Source organism: Tribolium madens, unplaced genomic scaffold (assembly GCF_015345945.1).
Source record: "Tribolium madens isolate multiple individuals breed KSU strain unplaced genomic scaffold, Tmad_KSU_1.1 Scaffold_19;HRSCAF=116;Tcas5.2_LG9, whole genome shotgun sequence".
Lineage (NCBI taxonomy): Eukaryota > Metazoa > Arthropoda > Insecta > Coleoptera > Tenebrionidae > Tribolium > Tribolium madens.
In genome coordinates this window covers 14567100-14585015 of record NW_025400983.1, presented here as the reverse complement: position 1 = coordinate 14585015, position 17916 = coordinate 14567100, and the positions used below count along the sequence as shown (strand labels likewise).

The window sequence follows — 17916 nt, the reverse complement described above, 5'->3', positions numbered from 1 at the left end:
AAAACATATACAAAATCATCAGTATTATTAAATAGTCATAAAAAATAGTCAAATGTCAAAAAACAAATGTCAAATTTATAATATTATTCAAATGAGACTGTTTCGAATTGACAATTTTTATTTTCGTGATTCTCAAAAACAAATAATTCAAAACTAAAAAATAAAACAATGAAAGCAACTTCAAAATGATGTGTTATTTATTCAACCGCTCTTGCTATTTAATTTTTTTGAAGAGGTGGCTCTAGGCGCTAGTTGGATAATCAAGATAAAATTTGGTCCCTTTTTAAGTTAAAATTGACCTGTTTCAGCATTTTTTCCAAACTTGGACAAAATCGGAGATTTTAGGGGGTGCAAATTTTAGTTGGAACACCTTGTACTTTAATGTGTCATTATACATACATAACACAATAAATTTATTATTTTATATTTTAGTAAGTGTGTTTACGAAAATAAAAGCAACGAAATAAGTTGAGAGAAAAAGAGAAAACGAGGCAATAACGCTTTGTTTTTTTTGTATCTATTGAAAGATTTTAAGTGCCAATTAAAACAACAAAACTTAAACTTGCCTTCTGTGTCAAGAAGTTTAAAAAAAAGGAAACAGCAACAATATTGTAGAATACTAAACATGGACGAGTAGATTATTGAAGTTCTGAGTAGTTTCTGTGATGAGAATTTATTTTTATATCTACCACTTGTAATAATAAGAGCCATTGTATGCACCCATCTTGAACGCCTCACCAATTTTATTTTTTACGAACATTTTTTATATTGCCTAAATTTCGTTCAACTTCACCCTGCAAACGTAAACGTCCTAAACGTAATTGCGATTTTGATTGTTTTACATTTGCTGAATTTTGCATTTTTCTTTTTAAATGTTGGAATGGGGTTTTAGGTCGACAATAGGGATGATATAAGAAAAGTCTGATGTGGCTTCTGTAGAGGTAATAAAAAATAATGAAATTACTCGGTCGTAAAATCTCACCATCCCTCTAACACGCCTGCGATTATTTTGATGCTGAGACTTGGATTGCTTGGTTTAATGCTTGGTGTTTGTTGATAATTGCGGAAATAAAACAAGTCCGGTAAAGCTAGGCGCTAATTTATTTTTAAAGGCAATTAAATTAAATCAAAGAGCTATTAGATGACATTCAGAGTGTGTAAAATGTGCAAAGTGTTAAAATTAAACATTTTTTGGTTCTTTGTTTAAAAGTTGGGGATTGTTAAAGTGGAGAAATAAACTTTTCGTGAAAGAGAGTTTTTTGTTTAGTTTTTTTTCAAATTTTCTATTTTTAGAACGTTTGTTCGATGTTTCTCTTCGTTTTCAGAACAAAAACTTTCGAGCTTTCTTATGATTTCTACTTCTAACATATCAAAATGATGCTACATTTTTTTAATCATCTACGTTTTTAAGAAGCGAGGAATAACTTAGGTTGTACTGAAATTTTGTCTTTCTCAATTGTACCCACGTTTTTGGGACATTCTACATCTTCCAAATAAGAAATGTCATATTTTGACTTAATGAAATGATATTTTTTCAACTATTTTTAGAACAAATATGTTTTACAAATAATAAAAACTGTTATGTGCTTATTGTTAATATTCAGACCGTCCGAGGCCTTTAGCCATGCCGGTGGCAACATAAATATTAATATAATATTAGTAATATTAACCTATGACACTTTTAAAATTTTTCATAAATACTTGTTTTAATAGCAATACGATCTGATCTAAGTTAATCTTTTTGAAAACTAATTTTTATTGTTGTATGTAATATAAATTCGGTCAATATCATGATATGATAATTCTTAAAAATTTTAGATCCTTTTGTTGAATAATTAAACCACCATACTTTTATTTTTAACATAGTGTTTTGCTAGACATTAAGAAGATCCATCCAAGAGCTAAATTAATTAATTAAACTTAATTTAACCTCAATTATTTACCATCTTTTACAATGCATCACAATGGCTACTTAAATTTGTGGAGAAATAATGGGATTTATTTTTAGCAGTTTGATGTTGAAGCACTTCTTTCTCATAAATACGACAAAAATATTATTTGAGATTTGTTTTTTTGTGACTTAGATGCATTTCTACTCTACTTTTTAAAACCTAAATTATTAAAATTTTAACTTAAGTGGCACAAGTAGTGCGTTTTCAGAGGTGTTAAAAGCTTGTTGATAAAATGTGACATACCTGATATAATAATAACAATTTAACGCAGGAGAATTATATACGGAACTGCAACTGTTAGCTCACCTATAAATAGACGTAATGATAATTCGTTTACGATTTCATGTAACTGTGTACATACCTATTTCCTTGTTGGAACAGACACGCAAATGTAAAAGTGAGTTGAACTAATCTGAAAACTTCAAGGTAAATTATTTTTGGATTAAAATATTCGAAAACGGTTTTTTTAATCTTTATAAATGTTTATACTACAATGCCTTTAATTTTGTTTCACTGTTGCATTAAAAATAATCTGTACTTTTAATAAAACTAAACAGAAACTAGCATTTACAAAAAGTTGTGTACTTTATTTATTTAAAAAAAAAGAGAAAATAATGAAAATGGCTTATAGAAAATATTTCATGCGTCAGTACCAGCCATGCGATAATAGCAAGCGCAGCTTTGCATCCTCTAGTTCAGTTGTTTCCGCGTTTTCATGCTGAACGCAAGGATCCGGACTCCTGAAACTGAAAATTCCGAATAAAGTTGGGGCGCGTTTACAAAAATTTTAAAAAATGTTTTAAGGTAAATTTGTTTTCTTATTATTGTTTAGTACAAGCTATATATTATTGACTTTAAAGTTTTGTGTGTTTATATGGAAATCTTGTTGAAGAACTAATAAGATTTCGTGTCGAAATCAATTTACTGGAACCTAGACATTATGTTCTTTTTCAATGCAATCGTCTTGAGGGATTTATCTCAAGCAGAGTTATTGGATGGTTCGGATGCGAGTGTAATCATCAACCTGTTACTAAAGAATTCATCAGGCAAGGTTTTAAGGGGAAAAAATTTAGGCACGAAATTGTATTGCTTTCAATATGGGGATTGCTTTCGGCTCGGTAGCAAATTCAAATATCTTAAATATTTCAATAGTGATTTTAGTAGATTTTATATAAAACATGACGAGATTTTAATATATTCGTTTGAATTATTTATTACATGTTGAAGTCGCATCGTTTACTTTGAACCTAAAGCTTGTTAGTTGGTGAACGTCATTAAAATGTTGATGAAAGAAGCTTTAGAAATGGTAATGCATGTACAAGTATCAGATTTCTTAAATGTCATACTTTAAAATGTTAAAAATAGTACGCAAGCGATAATCTTCTAACCTATTAATGGTAAGTTGTTGTATTGTAGTTTAATTTTTTTAATAAATTTATACAAGCAAAAAAAATGTAAAAGTCCAAAATTAATTTTTGTTGGAAAAATAATTTTACATGTTTTTTTGGTGCAGGCTATTACAAAGAAAACAAAAAACTGTATCTTCAATTATAACTAAATTCAACGCTATTTACGGCTCTCGTTGGCAAATTTTTTGTACCTTTACTGAAAAATTATAAAAAAAAACATGTACAAAATCATCGGTATCAATAAATAGATATCAATAAAAAAAGGTCAAATATCAACAAATAAATGTCAACATTTTTTGACAGAGAATTTTTTAAACAATTGTTCTATAATCGCACGAGTTATGAACCAGCTTGTATAACATTTCACATACTACAACACTACAATTGTTTTAACTTAAAACAAATGTTGGTACTGGTTGTTTTCTGGTAGAAAAACTAAAATCTAAAACACACTCTTCGTTTATGTGACGGTTTTTTCTAGTCACGTTAAATCATTATGGATTATAACAAACATTTTTTATTTTGCTAACTCAAAACAAGATTAAAACTAAATATCTATTGTTATTTTTTTTGTATATTTTTTATAAAAAATAATTGTTACGAGGCTAATTGAGAATATGAATAGCTGATTGGCTGCTATTTGTATGTATTTATAGAAATAAGAATAGTTTTATTGTATTTTTAGAAGACATAATATCACTGCAAACAGTATTCTCCTTATATCAACTTTTTGTCGTTAGTGATCGATTTCCGTCGGGTTTCCATTTTCTTCTTTTCCTCGACTATCGGTACAGAGCGCTAATGATTCTCATTAAATTTCGAACTTTGTATCTCCTTCACTTACTTAATATAAGGATTTTTTGTAGCAATGTCTACCTAGTTAAATATGTTTAAGTAGGCGAAATTTATTTTTATTTTTCACGTTCTTTTATGTTTGTGTTAGCAACAAGTTATGGTGCAATAAATTATAAATCTCTTTTATTCTTTTTGCGCCACAAAGACGTGAATGTTGACTTTAATTTATAAACAATGTAGCGGAATTGCGGAAAAGAGAAGCTTAAGTAAAAATAAATCTTTTCTTGAATTGTTTCTTTTGGAAAATTACGTCGGTGAAGGTTTCCAATTATTAAAGTTATAAACTAAATAATGAAGCGCAAGAAAGTCATGAAAATCGTAAGCATTTTGCGATAGCAATGGATTATTATAATATTAAACTACTAATAAATTATTTAAGTGGGAAGAATCAAGTTACAACGAGTCCTAAGATTCAACACAGATTATTTATATAAAATTTGCTTTTAATGTAAATTTTTTAGCTCTTTTTTAATCAAAAATATATAATAAAACGTTTACAGAATTGTTGATTTAATGGTAGGCAACTACGAGTTGTTTGTTCTTCCTGAAAGCAAATATTTGCTTTGTTTCCAAACCATCAACTTTACCAATCTGAAAAAATTAAAGAACATTGTATAATTTAATATTTTTATTAACGTGTTGTCGATAAAAGCATATAAATGAATCTTTGACAAGCATTGAATGACAACATTTTAACACATTTCCGAGATTCTGAGTGTTATTTTATTATGCAGCTTCGATCACAAGGAAATAAATTAAAATTGATTGATCAAGAACCTTGAGCTTTGGCAAGAAACTATCGTAGAAAGGAAAAAATATTTGTCTTTTATTCGTTCTGACCCTATCATTGAATATGTAACCACTGGCAGAATTTCGAGGATTTTTCAAGCAAAGTAAAATGAACGTAAACTAAAAATAAATTGCTTTCCAGGACAAAAAATTTTAACTTTGTATGCTCAACTTATTAATTGCGAAAATTTAATTACCGCCTGCCTGTACAGGGTGCTGCATTTTGGATGTCCGAATAGGGAATCTCCGAAACTAAGATGTTTAGCCAAAAACGAGTAAGTCATTTTGGGGCTCATTTTTTGAGAAAATAATATTGGTCAAAACCGCATCCTGCTATCGTCTTTTGTTTTCGACTTATAGACAAAAATTGACATTTTAGCGAAATCTAAAAAAATTCATATCTTCGTTATTATAGAAGACACAGATTTGAAATAAGGACATTATACAGGCACTTTTTTACGTAGAATTTAATAATGTAGTTAACAATTTTTTTCAGTTGTTTGTTTAGCCGTAATAAAATAAACTTTTATTTTTTTAAATAGGAATCATAGATGGCTATGTCATATTTTAAAAGCTTGTTTTTTTCTTATCTAAAAAATATATATTTGTAACAAATTATTATAATACATTTTTAGCAAAAAATTATCTTTTATTTTTGTTCGCAGTTGGCCATGAAAAAATGTTGCATCTTCAACTAAATGGATTTAAACTATATTATTCAACCAGTGTCACTAATGAAAGAGTTTTCTAAGTACTAAGTAATGAAAAAAATGCAAAATAAATCGTAAATCAACTTATTGGCGACTAATAACATTTCTTTGTTTTTAAACAAGCTAACATTACCATTGTAACTTCTAGTGATACATAGAGTGTTGTGAAAAAAAAAACCGCTTTAATTCTTCAATAAAATATATTTTATATGACACAAAAATGACGATATGGTTATTCAAATACCCAAATTCCGTCTATGTGGAACGTTATCCCACCTCCATTAGATCACCAAAAAAATGATTTTTTTAATTGTGTTGACTATTGACAAATTGGTTTTCCTATTTTTGGATTTTTTAAAAATATGTAATAATTTTGTTCTGAAGCGCTCGCATATTTGTTCAATGCTTTTACCGTATCGTATTTTTTAAATTTTTGTAATTTTATCTATTTTTTCATTTATTTTACAGTTCACAAAACTCTTATTGATTATTATTTACACATTTGGAGTGAAATAGTTTTTCCATGGCCAACTATTATCAAACAAAATATGTATTTTATTTTTTAAGTATAATTACAAAAAAATATTCTGTTACAAATATATATTTTTTAGATCAGAAAAAAATAAGCTCTTCGAAGTTGCCATAGCCGCCTATGATTTCCATTTAAAAAAATACAAGTTTATCTTATTACGGCTAAACTAATAACTGAAAAAAATTGCTAACTACATTATTAAATTCCTCGTAAAAAAGTGCCTGTACAATGTCTTTATTTCAAATCCGTATCTTCTATAACAACGACGATATGATTTTTTTTAGATTTCGCCAAAAAGTCAACTTTTGTCTATAAGTCGAAAACAAAAGATGATAGCGAAGATGCGGTTTTAACCAATATTATTTTCTCAAAAAATGAGATCCAGAATGTGTCAGCCGTTTTTGGCTAAACATCTTAGTTTCGGAGATTCCCTATTCGGACATCCAAAATGCATCACCCTGTAGATTGCTACAATTAAAAAAAAACATAATGTTAAATTGTTGTTATTAGGGCAAATTAGTTTAACAAAAATACCAAAAATGTCATTTTGCACATGAAATTTAAATGTTACAGTTTTAGTATACTTCATTATACTAACTCAGTAGAAAGAAAAGTTCATTTTTCTCTTGTTTTTGGATTTGGCATAATTTTTCTCTGTTATCACGTTGGCGGTTTTATTATTTTGACAATGTCACTTTGACAAATGAGTTTACGCAAGTTAAATAACAAAAATGTTTGTGAAAAACATAATTTTAATAAATGTCAACTCAAAGAAACAGCTTTAAGATAAAAACCAAAGTCATTTTAAACAAGAACTATCATTATTTAATTAATAAATTAATTGTCAAAGTGACATATAGACAAATAAATAAAACGCCAATGTGATAGGAAAAATTAACTTTTCTTTTCACTGAAGTACAGATTTGCTCGTTTCAGGTGAAACAAAAAATGTCTTTCGTTTGTAGGTTTGGCGTAAAATGAAAGATAAAAAAAATCCTCTTGTAAATTCAATCCGGGGTCATACTATATATAGGAATTAAAATGTTTTTATTAAATTAAAATATTTTACTGAGTTTTAGAACATTCATTCAGTAACTTGTTGTAGAATGAAAATATGTACCTGCAAAACACATAAAAAGCAAGTGTTTCAGAATAAAAATTTTATCTTAAAGGTGGGAACTTTTACTTTCTATTATTAAAAATTCAAACATCTATTGACGCTTTAATTTTTTTTTCCTTTTTTAAATTGCTCTCAAAGATAAAATTCAATTTTATCGTCTAATATAATAAATAACTACTTTATAGACTAGTGAAATATTTTTTTTTATATTTATGCCTAACTATTTTTTATGCAGACTGAGTCAGATACATACAGGGTTATTCATAAATATGAAGCAATATTTGAACCTCAAAAATGACCTATAAAATGATGTTAATTTAAATAATAACTCGTGTCCTATCTCTACTGATAAGAATTTTACAGCCCTCGGAATGTGGGTATGGAAATTTGATTTTTTTGTAATAACTTTGGAACTATTTGACCAAATATTATAAAATTTGGAACATTTCCCTGTGACAACATACCCTTTAAACTTGTAATCACGCAAACCGGATACATCCACTCAATTTCCGGTTCCAGCAGTTGCAGGTCACATTTTCTGTGTTTTTCCATTTTTTTGCTCTCTTAACACCAATTTTTTATTTTCCAAATAGATAGAGTAATCAATTTCGAATAAAAAACGCATAACCTTTAATACCCCTAAAATGGGCCGTTTCAAAGATATTTTAATTTAAACTGAGTACTGCACAACGCTGAAATAAAAAAAAATAGGGATTTTGAATAAATGATATCCACGGCAACAAATGACCATGGTCCCACAAATCGCTGTCAGGCATCTGTCAACTTTGACATTGGACGATTCTTGGGCGATTAATTGAAAATATTTAATAAAAGAGTTTACTTCAGATTTATAACGTAATCTACAATAAATCCCAATCGATCTCGTAGCATTTAATTTATAAATAATTCACAAAAATTTATCGTCAAAGCTAACAGATGCCTGATAGGGATTTATGTGACCATGGTCATTAGTTGCCGTAGATACCACTTATTCAAAATCCCTATTTTTTGATTTCAGCGTTGTGCAGTCCTCAGTTTAAATTAAAATATCTTTGAAACGGTCCATTTTAGGAGTATTAAAGGTTATGCGTTTTTTATTCGAAATTGATTACTCTATCTATCTGGGCAATAAAAAAATGTTGTTAAGAGAGCAGAAAAATGGAAAAACACAGAAAATGTGACCTGCAACTGCTGGAACCGGAAATTGAGTGGATGTATCCGGTTTTCGTGATTAGCAGTTCATAGGGTATGTTGTCACAGGGAAATGTTCCAAATTTTATAATATTTGGTCAAATAGTTTCAAAGTTACTACAAAAAAATTCAAATTTCCATACCCACATTCCGAGGGCTGTAAAATTCTCATCAGTAGAGATAGGACACGAGTTATTATATAAATTAACATCATTTTATGGGTCATTTTTGAGGTTCAAATATTGCTTCATATTTATGAATAACCCTGTATAATAAAGACCCTGACCGATTTGCGAACGCAACTCAAAATACATTTTCAGATGTCATTATGCGTTACTTGATGCACTGTTTCAAAATTTTCGTTTTAAACATAGATATCTGCGATAGCTTTGATAGTTTTTATAACTTTGTGTCTTACAGTGTACCTTCGACGGTAGAAATTTAAGGACAGCATTTTGTGCTTATTTTATTTTTGTAGAAAAAAAATATGTATTTATTACGTGTATCACAATGTTGACAAATAAAAACAGAATAATTTTATACGCAAAATTTTTTAAAATTTAATGAGGTTAAAAATGAGAGTTCTGTTCTCGCCTAATTAAAATACTTTAAATTCTTGTTTTTTGTTATTAGTTTATTATTTTTTTATAATTAGCATAAATTATATCAAAACCCTCATTTTGTTTTAAAAAATATGAAGAATTTTATTATGTTGAAAAAACGACACAGAATTACGGAATGTAACGAATTTAAATACATATACTATACAAACACGTGTTTTGAAAGAAAACATTTTTTGAAAGTTAAATAAATATTCATACGATGTGCAAATTGAATTTTTCACAAACACAAAAACTACAAATATTTTGGTAATCGTTCGAAATAAAGTTACACAAAAATAAAATGACTTTCATCAGCTCCTTTAATTCCTTCATGGAAAATCATTATGGCGAACTTTATGAAACTAAAATCTTCCATCAACAGTAGAGATTGTAATCAGACAAAGGCTAAGGTCACTGCTAAGAATGCTTACAATGCAGGATAAATGCCTCTTTGCGATGCCTTCAAAACATTCATTTAGTTCCTTCACGAAAATATCTTTCAGTGTTATTTAATCTCAAAGTACTTTTGTTGGAATTTTGAGCGTTTTATTGATTTGAACTGCAAATTTGTTCTGGCGATGTAGATTACAGTTTAATCTAAAAAAGGAATAAAATGGTATTTTTAGTTCTAGGAAACTTATTTTATTCAGAAATCTTTAATATAAATAAAATAAGCCAGTTTAAAATTTATGAAAGCAAATAATTGAATAGGTAGAGTTATTGCTGAATTAACAAGGATTTTATGACCCTTGTAATTCACTACTTTAGTGCTTCCAAACTCAGATCATGTCTTTTACAAGCTCTGGAAAACCACAATCGAAAAGATAATACGGGTAACATAAACCTTCGTAACAGTAATCAGATCTCGTCGGAAGCTGTATTCCTTCATAAAAATCTTCCCAGAGTCGAAAAAAATATTGGAGACCACAAAGTTGAGACGGCAATAAATAAAATCTTTTTTAGACTTATTGACAAAGCAATCACGTACAAAAAAATATGATTGGGTATTAATTCTACAAAATCTGACTTGTTGCGTAAATAAACTTGTTTGTATAAAATTATGATTAGAAATTATGAGCCGCTAGTAGTTAGAAAAAATAATCAAAAAAATAAATAATTATACTTTATGTTCTTATTAAAACATTTTCTTAATCTTATTTAACTTATTTGTTTTAACTTTACTTGCTTAAAGATAAACATAGGTATTAAGTATTATAAAAACATTTTTTACAACAATTTCTAAAATATTGATGTTTACTATTTCATTAATTTTTAAACTTAGTAACCCTATACTAAATTTTATTCGGTTTACTTTAGGTTTTCGTGGCATCCCAATACATTACATTATAAGGGTAGTTAGCTTAATAGAGATCGGTCTCTGCATATAGCAGAAGGATTAAATTTATGAAAGGTATTATTTTATGTAAACGACTAATTTCTAGAGAACATTAGAAAAACTGAAAATAAAAATTTATACTCTTCCATTTGGAGTTTTAATAGCTGCAATTACAGAAGATTAGCCCATTTACAATCGAGAGAGGTTTAAAAGTATTGGCAGTGAGAATGCCACCTGCTTCTGTGATATAAACGAAAACATTATTTTTATGTAGAAGTTGTATTATAGATATTATTATTACCTAGGTTAGGGTAAAATATATATTAAACAAGTAGTTCTACCACTATTTTCTAAAAAACTAATTGACGAATGATAAAGTAGGTACAATAAAAGTTTTTTCAAGAATTAAATATCACATTTATTTTTGTATTTTTTTACAAATTAGGTGTATTATTTTCTATAAAAGACAACTTGATATAAAAATGTTTTCCACAAAGATTATGTTTTGGGAATAACAATTTAAACAGAATTAAAATATTGTTCAAAAAAAGTAATCATTAAAAAATGGAGCAATCAAAAATAAACTAAATTTTCAAAAAAATTTACATTACTCTATTTGTATGTAGTGCCTACTAAGAGCAAATAAAAAAACGACTTACAGCACAACCAACATCAAGGCTACCTAATTATTAATCCATTCTCGTAATTACAATTAAATATTAATGTTGTAATTAATTGTAAGTAAATAACAATAATAGTTAAATAGTTTAATTCTAAATAAAAATTTTCATTTTTTTTTATTATAAACTGACTTTAGTTGTAACAAATAATGTTTGTTGTTTGTTTCAGTTTTTTGTATAGTTCAAAATTTTGGTGATTATACAAATTGTCCAATAAGTTCAAATATTTATCCTCTATAATTTTTCACTTTTGTCTCTTATTTAATTTTGAGATACTAAGCTAACTTTTTATTTAATAGAAGTAGGGATCAAATTCACACCTATTTTAAAGGAAATTATTATGCTTTAAAATACAAATGAACGAATCCCAAAGGGTTTTTCTCCGGTTCGACTTTCTTCCATTTTTGGTCCATTCAAAAACAATAAGTTGTAAATTTTCTAAGAATTTATCAAATATTTTGATACACACTGACCTACATTCTAGAATTTAAAATGTTTGAAACAAGAAAACAAGACACATATCTATATACAGGGGGCGCCAGAACTCGCGACCCAGAGAAAATTTTCAGGTAAGGTAAGATACCAGAAGCATGAAAAAAATGTTTAAAAAATTCTATCTGTCAAAAAATTTTGACATTTATTTTTTGACATTTGACATTTTTTTATGTCTATTTAATGATACTGATGATCTCGTATTGTTTTTTTAACAATTATTTAGTAAAGGTACAAAAATTTTGCCAATAAAAGCCACAAATAACATTAAACAGCGTTACAATTTAGGATACAGCTTCCTTGTTTCCTTTTTTAATAGCCTATAGCAAAAAAACTAGAAAAATTATTTTTCCAACAGAAATAAATTGAGTCAAAGTGCAAACTTTAAACCCTCATAACTTCGAAATTTTTATAGATAAAATTTTTTGAACATTTTTTCCATGTTCCTGGTATCTTACCTTATATGGCATTTTTCTCTGGGGCGCGAGTTCTGGCGCATCCTGTTTATAAAAGAGTTCCGTGACTGACTGACAGACAACGCACAGCGTAAACCACTGAAGCTAGAAACATGAAATTTGGCAGATATGTTTCTTAGAAGGTGTAGAGGTCCGTTAAGAAAGGATCTTAAAAAAATCAACCTCTAAGGGGGTGAAATGGGGTGTAAACATTTAAACAAAGATGGAAACAAAAAATTTGGAAGAAATGTTCTTTAGCGGTTGTGAAGGTGCACTGAGACGAGATTTTTCAAAAATAATTAGTAAAAACTTATTTACTCTCTTAGAAAAGGGGGTGAAACGGGTTGTATAAGTTTCAACGAAAATAGAAACATTAAATTTAGAAGATATGTTTCTCAGAGAGTGTACAGGTTCACTAAGAAAAATTTTTTTGAAAATAAATCTCTACGGGGATGAAATAGGGTGTAAATATCTAAACAAAGATAGAAAGAAAAAAATTAGAAAATATGTTCCTTATCAGTTGTAAGCACTAGGACAAGATTTTTTTTTAAATAAGTAAAATTATTTTATTCTTCGACACTGTCAAAATTTACGGTTTTTCTCCCGTGTAAGGAAGTTTTGACAACTGTTTGGCATTTCTCAATACGAAACGTCAAATTATTTTTAACAGATTTAAAGCAAGTTTAAGCCTTGTTGACTCTAATTCGAAGAATAAAATGTTGTATTCAACTCGTTTGACTGTAAATCGGACGCTTTATTCCACCTTGTGGATGGTAAGCCACTCGTTACACTCGTGGTTTAAAAATCCACTCGGTCAAATAAAGCGTCCGATTTACACTCAAACTCGTCGAATAAATAACTATTGTCAACACTTAAACGAAGATAGAAACATAAAAAAAAATTTGGAAGATATGTTCTTTGGCGGTTGTAAAGGTGCACTAAGACGAGATTTTTAAAAATCAATTTTTAAGAGGGTGTAATGAGGTGTACATGTTTAAACGAAGATAGTAACATAAAATTTGGAAAATATTTTTCCTAGAGAGTAGAGAAGTGCACTAATCAGGCACTTATCAAAAACCAACCTATAATTTCGGGATGAAATTAGGTGCAAACATTTAAACAAAAATATAAATTTAAAATTTTGAGATTTGGGGGTGCTAAGAAGACACTTTTTGAAAATTTGATGAGGTGAAGCGTTTATAACGTACTTTCGTCATTCTTTTAAAAATCGGGTTTCTGATGCTCCCGCCTTCTTTTAACTTGATGAATCAAGAAAAAAAATAGATAAACAGACTAACTTTACATTTCTTCTTTAAGAAAAAACAACAATTTATATCGAAAATCTAGGTGGACGAAGTCACGGGTGCTTCATAAAATTTTAAAAACTAATTATTATTTAGTCTTAAGCTAATGGTAATTATTTCTGGTGTTTTGTATTCTTATTGATTAATATAAATAATTAAGAATTTTTATTATTACAAATTTCTAAATACTAGAAAGTAAATAAATAATTATGTAAATGCAAATGAGACAAGAAGTTTGGGTCTTACATTAGAACAAAAAATAGTTTTCTGTGTTATTAGGGAGTAAAAGTGAAAGTTTATGTGACGAAGTTGAACGAAATAGGTTTTTGTAAAATTTTATTTATTTTATTATTTAAAGTTTTATTAAAATTTTCTACAAACAACTAAATTAGATGTCATTTTATCGGCGACAAGACTACTAGTGTCCCTCCCACGATGCGGTGTTACACTTGTTCGCAAGATAATAAGGTGTATCATCAGCAGTTTCCACGATACGGAATGGGACGCTGGCCGATGACATATCAAACGTTTATTTTGTCGAACGTAGTAAGTCAAATAATTGTTGAGCCTCATAAACTCAATACTCCGAGTAGGAGTACTATTTTATCCGCAAACATATTCAGACGGAGAGTAAAGAGCAATACTATAATTAGCAAGTAAATGAACAAAAAATAATCAGGACGCTTTGCAACTAATGCAATCATAATAACGCTTATAAAAACATGACATTTGTGTTAAAAGTTTCGAAAGTGTTTACTAATTTAACTAGTGCAGTTAGTAGGGCAAAATGTCGAATGCTAATGATCTACAATGTACTTTTTTAGACATTTCTGAAGCAGCAAAATAGACAAGAAGAAGACAACAATGGCAAATATCATGGTAAAAGTAACAAACGCTTAGCGCAAATATAGAATTTTTACTTCATGAGTGAAAGGTAAGATTTTTACCTGTGACATTTAGTCATAAAAGTAATCACTTTTGTGAAGTTTGCGGATAAAAGTTTTTTAAAAATACATGAAGTTGAAAGAGGAGTAAAATAAATAAAAGAAGTGTTGGGGAGAAGACAGTAAATATGTGCAAAATAAGTTTTTGACATACTTGTGTTATTAATTATTTAACTACAGACAAAGTGTATAGATATTACAACACTTGTTTGTTACTTTTGCAAAATATCTTTAAAAGAAACATCTGTTACAAAATTATAATGCTTTTTTATTTAATAATCTTCTAAACAATCGTTAAACTAAAATTAACTAGACTTTAGCTTCATTGTAAAAACATGCAATCGCATAATATTAAATATTTTACCTACATGTTGTAAAATTACAAAATTATGATGGTTTCCTAATTTTATATTAAACAAACAAAATATACATTAATAATATCAAGCAATGGAAGCGAATAATCATTTCTTTCATATAAATATGAAGAAATGTGAAATTTTCCTTGAAATTTAATACATTCGGATACTTAATTTTATTTAAAATAAAAATGAGTTTTCTTTGTTAGCAGTAATAGGAAATTATTTATATTTAAAAAATTTATAGAGACTGATTGATAAACTGTAAAACAGTATTTACTATGTGTAATGTCTATTTCGCGTGTCATCAATAACCATTAGCTCTTTCAGCTAGCTTATCTAAATTTAGGTCACATGTTTCCTATCGACTTTGTGACACATAATTCACAGTTGTTAATTATAATTACTTAAATTAGAAAAAAAACTTGCATGTGTTGTCACTAAGGATGAGATGTTGAAAATTGGTAAAAAAATATTCAGTATTCATTTTTAGGTTTTAGGCATAGCTAATAATTTCTTGCATTGGAATTAAATCGATAATTAAAAACAAGATATCTTTAAATGAGAATATATAAGTACATTATTTTATTAGGAGTAAAGCTGAACATTTATGATTCATAAACGTAAACAAAAACTCACTTTTACTCCAAATAACATATACTATTTTATAACCGCAAACGATTCAGATGGAGAGAAAAGAGCAACACAATAGTTATAAGTTATTAAAAACGCTTTAAATTATAACAAACGTCACGCGTTAATTTCGAAATTTGTGTTGAGATATTCTAAAGGTTTATTGATTTAATTACTGAATAACTAGCGTAGTTTATAATGAAAATTGTCAAATGCTGATAATCTACATTGTACCTGCTGAAGCAGCGAAAGAGACAACATTCGTATATGTTATAGTAAATGTCAGGTAAAAGTGAAAAACGTTTAGGCAAAAAAAAAACAGTTTTTTACCCTATGTCTGAAAGGTAGAACTTTTATTTGTGTCATTTAAGTATAGAATAGTTTTGTAATAACAACGTAGGTGTACAAGATAAGGTATGAAATAGTAAGTACATAATCGATCTGGTATTCCCCGACAGATATCTAGATTTTTTTATTGTTTTGACTCATGATCTGAAAACGTATTTTTGATCAAGAAAAAATAAAAATTTGTTTTTTTTGTTAATTTATTATCAACTTTTGAAACTTTATAATTCTTATGTTATGATTGTCCTTTTCATGTTTATTTTATACTTTAATTTGTTTTGCTACATTATTTCAGAAAATAATAGTTAAAGTGTAAAATAACAAAAAAAAATATACAGGGATTTCCGTTTTTATTGTTACAAATTTAAGCAGGTGATAGGATATTCAATTTTAAGATAAAACTTTCCTATAAAGTTGTATCAAAAAATATTAAATAAGGGTGCTACATCCCCTGATACGGGTGCATCTTTTAATGCATTTCTTGAAATATTTTAGAAACCATCGTAGATAAAACTTTAACATTTTTTTCACTTTCAGCCACGAAATTCTAAATTTCATAGTTTTTTTACAAAAAAGAGGTCTCTTGCGTTTTTTCGATACAACTTACTGTTTTTAAGTAAAATCATTTTACAATTTGTCTTACAGACTATAAAGAGGATAAAAATTAAAAATTAAATTTGTTTCACCGTTTAAGACACCCGTGATTAAAATTTTGACAACTGATCTTTGAATTTGTTCAGGTGTTATCCGCTGTACCAACTTTTGTAATTTTATCTATTCTGCAATAGTGGAAAACTCCATTAAAAAACGCATCTCTTTCAGGGGGTGTAGCTCGCTTACGTAACATTTTTTGATACATGTTCATAGGAAACTTTTGTCTTAAAATGGAATATTCTATCACCTGTTTAAATTTGTAACAATAAAAACGGAACACCCTGTATACTTTTAAGTGCTTACATCAGATCGGTATTTTATGAAATAACTAGTTATTACATGAAATACCGGATTAACGGAAGCATAATACTTAGCCCATGAACTAAACTGTTAAATAAATTTAAGAATGTAATTTGCTACCTTGGTAAGTGTTATATCTAGATGTTTTTTATTTTTACGACGCGAGCGCGAGCAAATGTAAATTTGTATCGTTTGTGTCGATAAATAACGTAAATATAAATATTGCGTATCAGTTATACATTAGTTCACAACGAAATAGTAATAATTCATCTTCAATCCGACGTAAAGTTCCGCTTTACCACTCCATAATTTTTACCACTCTCTCGTTCTCGATTTATTACATTTCTTGCCGTTTTATTTGCAAAATTTATTGTCAATTATAACTTGCTTTCAACCTTCGTACCTACTTGAATTGCATTGTAAGCACGTTTAAATAAATAATAATGCAAGTCATATCGAAGAAAGGCTCAAACTAACAAAATTATTTAAGAACCCTTAACTAGACTCTAACTTTAGATTAATCTCGCACTTCTCTAAAAGTCGTTTTTGTGAAAATTGCGGACGTAAAGCTCTAGGAGTGTAAGCTGCTGTAATTTCTTGGACAAAAGTTAATCAAGGCATAATAAATTGAGTTTTTTGAAAGCTTTATGTTTTATAAACTAACTGGGCTGGTGGTTACATTGTATATTACGTACATTCATGTTTGTTACTGAGGTGTGTTCCGGGTCTCAAAGGAATTTAATTTATTCTATCTAGAGGGTTTTATTTCTGTAAATAACATTTCATTATTTTTGGCTTAATTCGCAATACAGAAGTATTGAAAATCGGTATTTAGATGCTTGTTTGGGTAAAAGATAACAAATTATAAAGAATTTAGAAAAAAACATTTATTTTGTGGTTTTGATCTTATTCAACTACAACACATGTGGAAAATAAATTACTAGATTTTCATACTTCTGGACTATTGTCCAAATACATAAATAATAATTTGCGTTTTCTTGCTTCCGGTATGTAACTTCACATAAGGCTGTGCTGATAAATCGAGAGATCAATATAATTTGTAATCGAGTTATTCTTGGATTCAAAAACGTATGTCTGTAAAATGTTAAATAAAAGTCGATAGGTAAAATGGCATATTATAAAAGATGATGATTTCAATAACTAGATTTATGAGTTTACCTTTAAAAAAGAACGGTCCTGTTATTATACATCGGCGACTAATTCCAGCCCATTTTGCCGTTTTACTTTCTGACTTTT

At 28.2% G+C, this 17916-nt stretch overlaps 1 protein-coding gene across 2 annotated transcripts in view; it reads left to right on the top strand.

The window, feature by feature from the left end:
• The first annotated feature begins 2655 nt into the window (after nt 1–2655).
• Nucleotides 2656–17916, top strand: part of LOC123012145 (calcitonin gene-related peptide type 1 receptor) — a 159825-nt gene continuing 144564 nt past the window's right edge. For both annotated transcript variants that reach the window (XM_044409974.1, XM_044409967.1), the window contains exon 1: nt 2656–2756. The gene's annotated coding sequence lies outside the window, so the exon portion shown is untranslated. The remainder of the gene's footprint in view (nt 2757–17916) is intronic.